Source organism: Malus domestica, chromosome 16, assembly GCF_042453785.1.
Source record: "Malus domestica chromosome 16, GDT2T_hap1".
Lineage (NCBI taxonomy): Eukaryota > Viridiplantae > Streptophyta > Magnoliopsida > Rosales > Rosaceae > Malus > Malus domestica.
This window is the reverse complement of record NC_091676.1, coordinates 14,995,474-15,006,903: the sequence shown is the minus strand read 5'-3', so window position 1 is coordinate 15,006,903 and position 11,430 is coordinate 14,995,474. Positions and strand designations below refer to the sequence as shown.

The window sequence follows — 11,430 nt, the reverse complement described above, 5'->3', positions numbered from 1 at the left end:
AGTTATAGAGGAGGAATATTAATTCAATTACACAAGTGCAACAATGGGAAGATAAATTTGATCGTAGGGTTTAATTATAGTGTTTGGGTTTATTGATAAATTTGAGTTTTATTATTAATTTCATTTTGTACTTAATAGTAATTATGCAATAGGGTAAAATAGACAATTAACATTTAAAATTTTAAGTTGGGTGTAAAAAGGGGTTGAATGAGTTTAATTAAAATTTCTCTTAACCAAATTAGCTATTGCTATACTCGTGAATTTTTTATTCAAGAAAGAAAACTTCAATCGGGCTAAAATTAAAAAAACATTGCTCCAATTACCTAAATACAATAACCCACACCCCTGAACACTAGGGGTGGTTCGGTATGGGATCCCATACCAAAACACTTGTCCCGATTCCCAAACCGAAATTTTCGGGAATCCCAATTTCAATACCGATCCCAAATCAAATTTTCGGGAATCCCAAAATATTTTTGGGATTTCGGGACAAATTGGAAATCCTGAAATACAAGGTTACATGCAATTCAGCAAATATCAGTAAGAATGTAAACATATACAATTTGATAGGATCAGTATTTTTAGTAACCTTGCCCTAGGTACTAGTTTTGTTTAAGGGGTAAAGATATTAATGCAAAATGTATAAAAAAATTCATTGAAATTGTGAAAACTGCATATAGTGAAACGAGAAACAAGTATACAACGCACCTAAGGTTAATCAAACCTGCAGACAAAAGGGCATATGTGTCATGCTAACTTTAAAAACTGCACGGGTTTTACTTTGGGCACAACTAGATTGATGGGGGGAGAGGAGAGATGTAGTGCAGCTAATTATGAGGAGCTTGTAAATGAAGTGATCAAGAATATTTACTCTTTTACTCGACATTATAAGTTCAATTCTATACTCCCTTGAGAGAGATTTTAGGACTAATTTGAGACAAGAAAAATTCTAAGACTCAAACCATAGAAACCTCAAAAATTTAGGGGACAAATGTGAGATCAAACCTAATTATTCTTGTAATCTTTGAATTCGACATTCTAGAGATACAGTAGGCACACCCTTTACATGCCCTCCCTCCATTTATGACTAAATCCCTAAACCAAAACAGGTCAACATAAGTCAATTCAATTCCCAAATAAACTAATTACGACCCCGTCGGTTTGGCTTCACTTTATGATTTATATGTAAGAAAATTGACTATAATTCATAGACAATGTATATCCAGGAATAGTCATAGCTCGGAAAGAGATAAGTGATTAGATACAAATTACAATTATTCACACGACACTTACTGTGGCAGCCGCAGCAACCTGGTAATCCTGCTTTGATGAGTGTCCCCCTTCTTGAGGACAAATATCACTCAGGCTCCCTAGCCGTACTTCAAATTTATCATCAAGAAGTTTACTGCTTGCTTGAACATCCCTACAAAATGAAAGATAAATCACTACTTGCACGGTTGCACCAACAAGAATACAGAACCAATAGGGAGGCTCTCCGTCACCTGCATAAGTTAATCGTTGATGGAAATGCAAAGATGCAGCGCATAAAAAACATTCACTCTTCAAACAATTGACGTATATAAACATATGAAACCAGTAAGGGAAGATTCAAGATTGAAATTAGATTCCAAACCCTAAATTAAATTTCAAAAGGAAGACAGAAATTAGATTTCAAAACACTAAATTAATTACCTAATTTGGGGTGAGAGTGAGACTCGGACTCGGTGTGGTTGTGAGAGAGATCGCGAAAGAGAGCGGTGACTGTGTGGTGAAAGAAGGCTGGAGAGTCAGAGACGACAATATGGTGTAGTGGTAGGCCGGTGGTTGGCCTGAATTCGACACAGACAGTCAAATGAGAGATGAGGGCTCGGTGAGGGAGGGCTGCACTTCGAGTTCGATGGATGGAAACAAATGAACGGAAGTGAAATCTGAAATTGGATTTGACCTAAAAACAAATGAACAACATAGATTAAATCCAAAACAATGAACAGTTGAAATAATTCTCTTATAATTAAAAAATAATATATATATATATAATATTTTTTTTCGGTTCGGTATGGGAATACTGAAAAAATGGAGATGCAAAACCAAATCCCATACCGAAAATTTCGGGAATTTTGGTTTGGGATCGAGATTTTTTTTGTTTGGTTTGGGATTTTTGGGATTTTTTTCCAACCCACCCACCGACAGCAGTTAATCTTTAGCCCACAATTCCAAAATAAAAGGAAAATGAAAAGCAACCCCATCAACTTAATTAACCTTTTTTTAATGATCAGTATCATTAACTTAATCAGTAATAAGAAGGAAAAGCAAGACAATGTCAAATGGAGGAGACAATTTTCATTGTGACCGGAATATAAGTTGTACATTATGTGTTTTTATATAAGTGATGGAAAATTTTAATTTTTAAGTTATTAACTTTTTAATACACATATCTCACCATTTGTATAGTGATACGTAGTGTAACATTCCGTGTTTCAGTCACACTAAAAAGTCTCTCCAAAAAGAGAAACTTTATAAAACTGGAAGGATGAGATCAATTGATGCCAAGAGGATTCCTGCCGGATCCTTTTTGTGAGGATCCTGGAGATCCTCTAATCACATTCATTCATTGTACATCGTGCGGTCAGAAATCATTGCAAATTTTTTTATTTAAAATTGAATATAAATAGTACCTGATAAAAATTGGTCACACGATATACGATAAACGGATGTAATTGAAGGACAAAGAGGATCTAGTGAGGATCCTCTCTCATATTGATGGGGCATTCTAATGTTCATAATTGCTGCATGTGGACAGTCAAAACGAAGGTGCCAAGTTTGAAACCTCAATATTAAAACTCGCACACTAAAAATGTGATATACTTAAATCCACAATATTCAAGAATTACATTTTCCGAGGGGTATAAATTGGCATGCCCTCCTCCCACTTCAAACCATCAGCTTCCTTTTGAGATGACAATGGCCTCCTCCTCATCTCTTTATTTCCTCATTCTTTTCTGCTCACTGGTGATATTCGCCACCCCTTCACTAGCCAAAATATAATTCAAACCCAAAGCCCTAGTTCTTCCGGCATCAAAAGCCGCTTCCACCCTCACTTACCTCACCAACCTTCCAGCTAAACACTTGATCTTGAGTAATGTGGTGAAAATCTTGTCTGGCATTCCCGCTAAACAATTGATATGATACAGTCTTATAACCACTTCGAATTTCTTAAACTCCTTACAACCTGGTCATAAATCTTGGTCTGCCTCTTCAAGCAACCAAAAAACAGTCTCAATCTCTTTTGGACGCCCTTCCCCAATAGGGGGTTCAGTAGACAACCCAACACATTCTTCCGTTAATGGTTGGACAAAGACATCATTAAGAAAATCATGCATACCAGTCACCTCATCTCCTGTTCCTCTTCTCCAAATGCCACATTTTGCTCTCCCATGTTAGGCTCACCATGATGTCGCCACCAAGCGTTTTTATAATCTTTATCCATATCACAATACAAGATGTTCAACAATAGTTTTCCTGACAAAAGTATATCGATTGCAATATCTTTTGCAAGGACATCTAAACTTATCGGGACCAACACCATTCGCAACCGCTTGATCCAAAAACAAATTAATTCCAGCTGTATACGCTTCCAAATTTCAGGGTATCATCAACCAACTTTTGTCCATGTTTTACCACTTTACGAGGGCAAAATATTACGTTGACACTAAGATCCCTACAATCTTTCAATCCCTATCATATAGGCATAACTATTGGAATTTTCAATTTCTATCTTTCAATCCTCGAGCTCTATCACAATTGCAATTTTTATTTTCCAACACCTATTGTAGTAAAAACAAATTAAAAAACCAACAAAAGGTTATCAAAATTATGCTCATCTAATCTTGATTATTTGTTAAATTCAAGTTTTGTATATCCTTATAACAATTAGAGTGCAAAAATAAATTAATTTAACATAATATATTCCTATATTACTAAATATTATCAGTTTATGTTATATTTAATATTGTTAATTTAACATAAATGCTTATAAATATTATTTATTTGCATTTTCCCATAACAATTTATGTGACAAAATCAATTAGTTTGACTAAATGTTTATCAATTTAACATAAATACTACAAATTTATCTAATTACTTAAATTAAAATTTTTTAAATCAATAAACTTGTGTATTATACAATTTAAAAATTAAGGAATTTAGTGATAGAAACCTGAATTATTGAAGAATTCCTTCGTCGATCGATTCTGTATGTACTCAACCAACTCAAATAAAATCCCTACAAAATTAAATTGGAAACAAAAATTAAACATAAGAGGAGAAAATGAAAATAATAGAAGCAAGAAAAACTTACTGTGAAGAAGAAAGAATAAATGAAGATGAAGAACAAATAAGAAAGACGCGAGAAAGGAAGAAGAAGACACGGGGCAGGGTATATAAAGAACACCAACTTGTTGGCTACAACTACTAAGAAGTTTGAAAATATTTAAAAATAAAAATATATTGTTGGGTAGAAACGCCAGAAATGGTTCCTTAACCGACATTAATTTTATGTCGGTTCAAAACGACACTATTCTCCTTTTATACGACACCATTATTTAAAAAAAAAATTAAAACTATATGACGGAAACATGCTAAAGGGTGAGAATTTTCCACTTCACTGTGTCTGTCGGATAACGAAGCCTTAGTGTTGGTTAAATCTGACATTAACAATATATGTTGGTTATAAGCAACATTACTGCTTTTTCATCCTACACCATATAATGAGGCTGTCGAAAATGCCTTATCTGCCAATATATATTATATAAAACTGACACCAATCTTCGACATAATAAGCCACTTTTGTAATATTGCTCTTCCCAAAGACTATGCTGCCATAATAACACGTGCTCGCTTAGGCCGTCCGATACATTGATCGGCAGAGGCGGTAACAACGGTCAGCTCAACCAAGACCACGTCTCCCTCCATTCCACAGATGGGACCCACCTTGGTAAACTCGTCTCAATCCCCAACTTTCTCTTCATTTGCGGTCAGACGTATATGTTGGTAGACCTTCCACTGGCGTAAGGGGTTTAGCTGGGTTTGGCCTAAATAAAATTGGAATTCCGTTCCAATTCATTTCCATTTTCAAATTCAGCAAAACATTCGCCCTTTGCTTGTCCTCTTCCACACGATCATACGGGGCCGTTTTCTTCGGTGCTGGGCCTTATGTTCTGCACCGAGGTATCGATGTGTCCAAGTTACTTATCTACACCCCATTGCTCTTCAACCCTTTCACCACAACCCCTTTTACGTGGAAAGCAAGCCTTCGGCTGAATATTTCATCAACGTAACGTCAATCAAAATGAACGGTCTTACTTTGCCATTAAATACATCATCACTAGTCTTTGACAAATATGGTTATGAAGGCACAAAAATTAGCACCGTCAATCCCTACATGGTGTTGAAGAGCTCAATCTTCAACACTCTCAATTGGGCATTTCTGAAAGTAGTCCCTGCTTTTATTCCTAGACTAGGATTCATTGCATCATTCGAACAATGCTTCAACTTGTCCCACATTGGAGAGAATGATGTGCCTATTATTGATTTTGTGTTGCAGAGTGAGAGTGTGTATTGGAGGTTGTCTAGAGCAAACTCATTGGTGCAAGTGAAAAAAGACATGATGTGTTTGGCATTTGTGGATAATGGGCAATCAAAGTCTAAGTAACCCTAGGACTTCTATTGTGATCGGAGGGCACCAGTTGAAGGACAATCTTCTCCAGTTTGATTTGGCTAAGAAGAAGCTTAGGTTCAACTCCTCACTCTTGTCCCATAAGACCAGTTGTTCTAACTTCAACTTCAGTTCTACAGCTTATTAGAGACAAAAAGTGGCAAGCTGGCCATGTACACTGCAAGTAACATATCTTCATGGTAGATATTCCATAATCGGAATTGTTCAATCTTTTAACCTTCATTTGAAGACCATCCTTACAAAAAATCATTCTAGTCGAATATCGTTTAGTCATCCAAATGTATCAAGTAAATTAACAGTGTATGTACCAAGTAGCATATTCATGATAAACCATGTTCTATTTCATATATTTAGATCACTAAATGATATCCGACTTGAATGATTTTTTGCAGGGATGATTTTCAATTAAAGATTAGAAGAGTGAACGGTTCTAATTATGAAAGTTTTACAGTGAAGATGCGTTATAAGTAAGTGGGGGAATGAGCTCCCCTACAACCAAATGCAATAATGATTGGGTTAAAGCTTAAAATTTAAGATTCGTATTGTGCCATCTTCATTGCCAAGCTTAGCCTTCTTCATTCACCTATTGATGAGAGACAGATGATTTTGAGTGTAGAAAATAGCTACTTTCGATGGTGATGGAACCCTTTTCCAAGGGCATTAATTTGAGTGTAGATAATATGTCACGCCCCGATCCCGACATACGTCCTGAACAATACATGACGTCATCAAGTATTCGTATATCAAACATACCTGGCATTCGGGATACAGACAAAGCACAACTCAAGCTTTGAATTGCGTAATGATTTTCGTAAACTTTATGGATGCGTCTAACCTCTTCGTTAGACTGCTTACGTACCCTAAATAGGGATTAAGCCATTCGTAGTTCACCATTCGTCAAACTCTAAATTTTCATAAAATACTTCTAGTAGCAAACATAGAGTACTACACTACACATCAATTATAAGCCAAACAAGAATTATCATCTTGCCATGCACACATGTATGCCATTCACACACATATGCTTCCCAACACCATTCCATATGTCATATCTCAGTCCACATGGTAAGATATTTTCCGCTTTAGGCCACACCCTCACGGTTTTGTTCTTGAGTTTCCACTCAAAACGCATCTTACTATAGGGAGGTAGGCATGTACATATAAGGCACATCACCTCCTTTCCCCTGGGCGATGTGGGATTGCACAATCCACCCCCCTTAAGGGCCCGACGTCCTAGTCGGCACACTTCTTGCTGGGGAGTGGCTCTGATACCAAATTGTCACATCTCAGTCCGCATAGTAAAATATTGTCCGCTTTGGGCCACGCCCTCACGGTTTTGTTCTTAGGTTTCCCCCCAAAACGTGTCTTACTATAGGGAGGTGGGCATGTACATATAAGGCACATCACCTCTTCTCCCTCAGGCGATGTGGGATCTCACACCATAATCACATCAATCAATAAAGCATACAATGCATCAAGTGCAGGGCTAGAGCAACATAGTTCGGCCGAAGCCTACATCTCTGAAGAATGAATTTCAAACCACTAAACAAATTCCAACAACATCGAGTTCTAGACCACTCAACGGAACCAAAATACCAAACGGGATTCTAGACCACTCAACAGAATCGCAGAGTAAAAGGGATTCCAGACCTCTCAACGGAATCCGAGTGGATGTAATTCTGGACCACTCAACAAAACCGTGGAGAACAATGGATATCGGGCCACTCAATGAAATCCAAGGCAGAATACGATTCCAGACCACTCAACGGCGAGCTTGTGAGGAACCGACGTTTTGCCAAAGAAGGCGACTTGGGGATATTCTATGATCTATATCCTTATGCCAGCTAAATCCATGGTTTTCATCCTTCCTATGGTGACTTTGTCTCTTTAGATAGCTTTGAACTTCATGGTATTTGTCCTCTCTGTTTAATTGTTATCAGTTAATATTTTACCCCTCGCTAATCAAATTGGCGCACTGATATTTTCAGTTTATTGATGACAAAATAACAAAACAAGAACGAACGTTAGCTTCTGAAACATTACTTGGAGAGCTTAGGGAACATCACTGTGAATAAAAGTTTATCAATCAAACTTATATATATCTGTGAATATAGCTGAAGTAGTTAAGAGTGTGTATTCTTACTTACTCGAGGTGTAATCTTAGGGCGATTGATGTGCGCGATCGTCCTACAAGGACTCCTCATATTCTTGATATGTTATTGTGCTTTCTTTCTTTTCTTTTCTCTTTTTGGGGTTAAGGTAAACACGAATGGCGCTGCTATGGGCTTTTGTTTCGGTGTTAATTACTTTTCAAGATCGTAATGAATTGGCACCTGGTGGTTTTGCGGGATCCCTATGGTTGAAGTTGTCTTTAGATTGACATTATATGGGTTGAATGTAATTTCTATTTAATTGGTTGTTCATATATCTCCTTTGCTTGGGATAAGGGTTGACATTTTTATGGATTGAATGTAATTTCTCTTTAATTGGTTCTTCATGTTTCGTTCAACTCCATCTAATGAGGTGCATTGGCCTATTCTTGTTCAATGACTCAATTGTCGTGTGATTTTATGCGAGTGTGGGTGTCTCATATATAATATGAGGGTAATCATGCATGTGGCATACTGCTTAGTTAATTATGAAGTTATCCTCGTTGTGGTACTGCAGCTTATCTTCATAATTCTTTTCAACTTCCCCGCTAGAGATTATGTTGAGAGAATTATTAGTATCTCCAACGTTAGTTTGGTTCAGTTCGGGTTTTCTCTCGACACTGAAGGACTTTAGTTTGAGGAACCTCCATTTTTCTTGTAAATGATTTTACTTGACGATTGTAACCATAACAGATTAGGGGCTCAAGAAGGTTGTTTTAATTAGCAGCCGAAGTCCAGGTCTGATGTGTAGGCTGACTCGCCTAATTCTTATGGTATGAAATAAATTTTCTCCCTCATAGTTGTAATCCTTTCTTTTACAAATACAATTTCTCCTTTTCAATAAAAAAAACAATAGCATATGAAAGGAAATGCTAATACAGTTGATTATCAAAGTGTGGGACGAATAATAAATACAAAACTATGATATTATTCTATTAATTAAAATCAAATAAACAATAGCCAATACGACTACAAACTATGGATTACATGCTAACTCAGTTATTCACAAATGAATAACAAACATCCTATTTATAGTAAACTAAATCTTAATACCTAAATGAAAAAAACGAAAAACCTAATTCAAACGAGATAGGCCTAAAACCCAAATAATTAAATAATTATAAAATGCTAGTACTTTCCAAAAATGCAGTATCTCTAATTTATCTTCCTAATTACAATTTGTCTTTCTCTTATCTAACCTTTTGCATTGACTTTTATTTCTACCATTTTGTATATATTGACTTTTAATGTAGGCTTTGGGGTCGGCCGAGGAAGAAAAACTTGTGTGAGGCTTGGCTTGCCATTGGACTTCGTTGAGTGGCACTACAGTCAACTCAAAACTCGTCACGTGGCAAGTCTTAAATATAATCTTTTATCTTTCTTTTATATTTAAAATTTTTATAATTATTTTTTTAACTAATTAATATATTATATATATTAATGTTATGTTTCCTCTTTTGTTTCTTCCCAAATCCCCCCCTCCCAATGTTTTGCCGAAGGTTTTTGCGAAATGTTTCCTTTTTTATTTATTTCCCCCTTTTTTGTTTCTTCCCAAATCCCCCCCTCAATGTTTTGCCGAAGGTCTTAGGCTTCAAAACTCCCTCCCTTTTTTTTCTTTCCCAGTTTCGTTTTTTTCTTTCTTTAAAAAAAATTTAAAAAAAAATTATGCACCCACTCCAATTTTATCATGGAAAGCAACCAAGAATCTGTAAGTTTCTTTTCTTTCTTACTACAATAGTTGCTTTGATCGTGTGACATGAATAACCCACATATATAGCTGTATTAGGGTTATTTTCTTTTCTTTTAATTAGGGGTTTTTGGGTTTGGGTGAGGGTGTTTAACAGCTTATGGTTTGATCAAAGTTTTATTTCAAATAGTATTATCTATAGTTCTTAATTATATTTGATAGAGATGTACTGAAACCTAAGACACGGCAAAACTGGGTAAGAAAGAAAGAAAGAAAACTGGAAAAGAAAGAAAGGGGAGGGAGCACTAAAACCTAAGACACAGCAAAACATTGAGGGGGGTTGAGATTTGGGAAGAAAAAAACAAGGGGGAAATAAATAAAAAAGGAAACATTTGGAAAAAACCTTCGGCAAAACATCGGGGGGGGGGGGGGGGGGGGGAATTGGGAAGAAAAAAAAAAGGAAACATAACATTAATATATATAATATATTCATTAGTTAAAAAATAATTATAAAAATTTTAAATATAAAAGAAAGATAAAAGATTATATTTAAGATTTGGCACGTGACGAGTTTTGAGTGGACTGTAGTGTCACTCAACGAAGTTCAATAGTAAGCCAAGCTCTACACAAGTTTTTCTCCGGACGAGAGTACTTTCTTGTAGGCCACTTAGTACAAGTGTGCAGAAGTATGGTGAGGTGACGTAAGGATATGTAATTCAATTTACATAACCATAACTTTGAATTATATCTAATCTTATTAAATTAATCCACATGATTTAGGTTTATTGACGTGCTAGTGAAACCAAAAGCTTGAAATTTAAAAACCCATATCAAATCTCAGTTGCAGATGCCACCTAAAGCATGAAGCAAGCTCCTTCCAGTCTCGGATGGTGGCGATGAGGTCATCGATTGAGTCAAGAAACGTTGCAGAATTGGTCCAGTTGGATCAAATTAGGTGATCAACATTAACATACTGCAAAATCTGACAGCCCAGCAATGTTGCGCAGTTGGTCCAGTTGGATCAGATTGGGTGATCAACATTAACATACTGCAAAATCTGACAGTCCAGCTACTTCAGCGAGAGCTCGAGGGGGACGCAACAACGAGTTCTCGAGTTGGGAATTTGAGAGAGGAGAGAGTTTGTCAGAGTTGAAGAGAGAAGATGGTGGTGGTCGGAGTCAGGGGAGAGAGACCTCGAGGATGCTCGAGTTGGGAATTCGAGAGAGGAGAAGAGAAGATATGTGTAAAAAATGATGGTGGAATTTAATCTCTATATGATTGACGGTGGAAACGGTATGAGCTGGGCCCCTTTTCCAGAGATTTAGACCTATACCGCCTCGCCCAGTTTTTAATTTACAAAATCCGGACCCTCCTCGTACCCGCCCCTCGGGTCCTAGACCCGTTTGCCCAACAAACTATTATCCAAGGCTAAAATAGTAAAAATAAAAACATGTTAAAATTGAAAAAAAAAAGAAAAGAAATTGTTGGAAAGAGATAGAGTACGTTTTTTCACCCATTACGTTAGCTAGCTTAAACAAACAAGTTTTCCTTTCTCCACATTCTACTTTGGTAGTTTACCACTATCAGTTACTTGCGGTTTACAAATCTCACTCCAACACCCTTCATATGTGTAGCCAAGGAAGAATTTGAGAAGTGGCAAAAGGTCCTATTTCATTGCGTTTTTTAATTGCTTTTCTATCTTTGCGTTTCTTCTTTCTATTATTCTCAATTCTATCAAAGAACTTCTCCATGCTTCTTCTTTCATACTCATATGAAAAGATTTGAATGTTTAATTGGTGGGGAACATCTTCATCTAATATTGATTGTCCTTCACGAAATTATGGGTAATCATATTTTCG

The 11,430-nt window shown here is 36.4% G+C and overlaps 1 pseudogene; it reads left to right on the top strand.

Moving 5' to 3' along the window:
• The first annotated feature begins 3,500 nt into the window (after positions 1-3,500).
• On the top strand, positions 3,501-5,861 carry LOC139193010 (probable aspartic proteinase GIP2; annotated as a pseudogene).
• Positions 5,862-11,430: the final 5,569 nt, after the last annotated feature.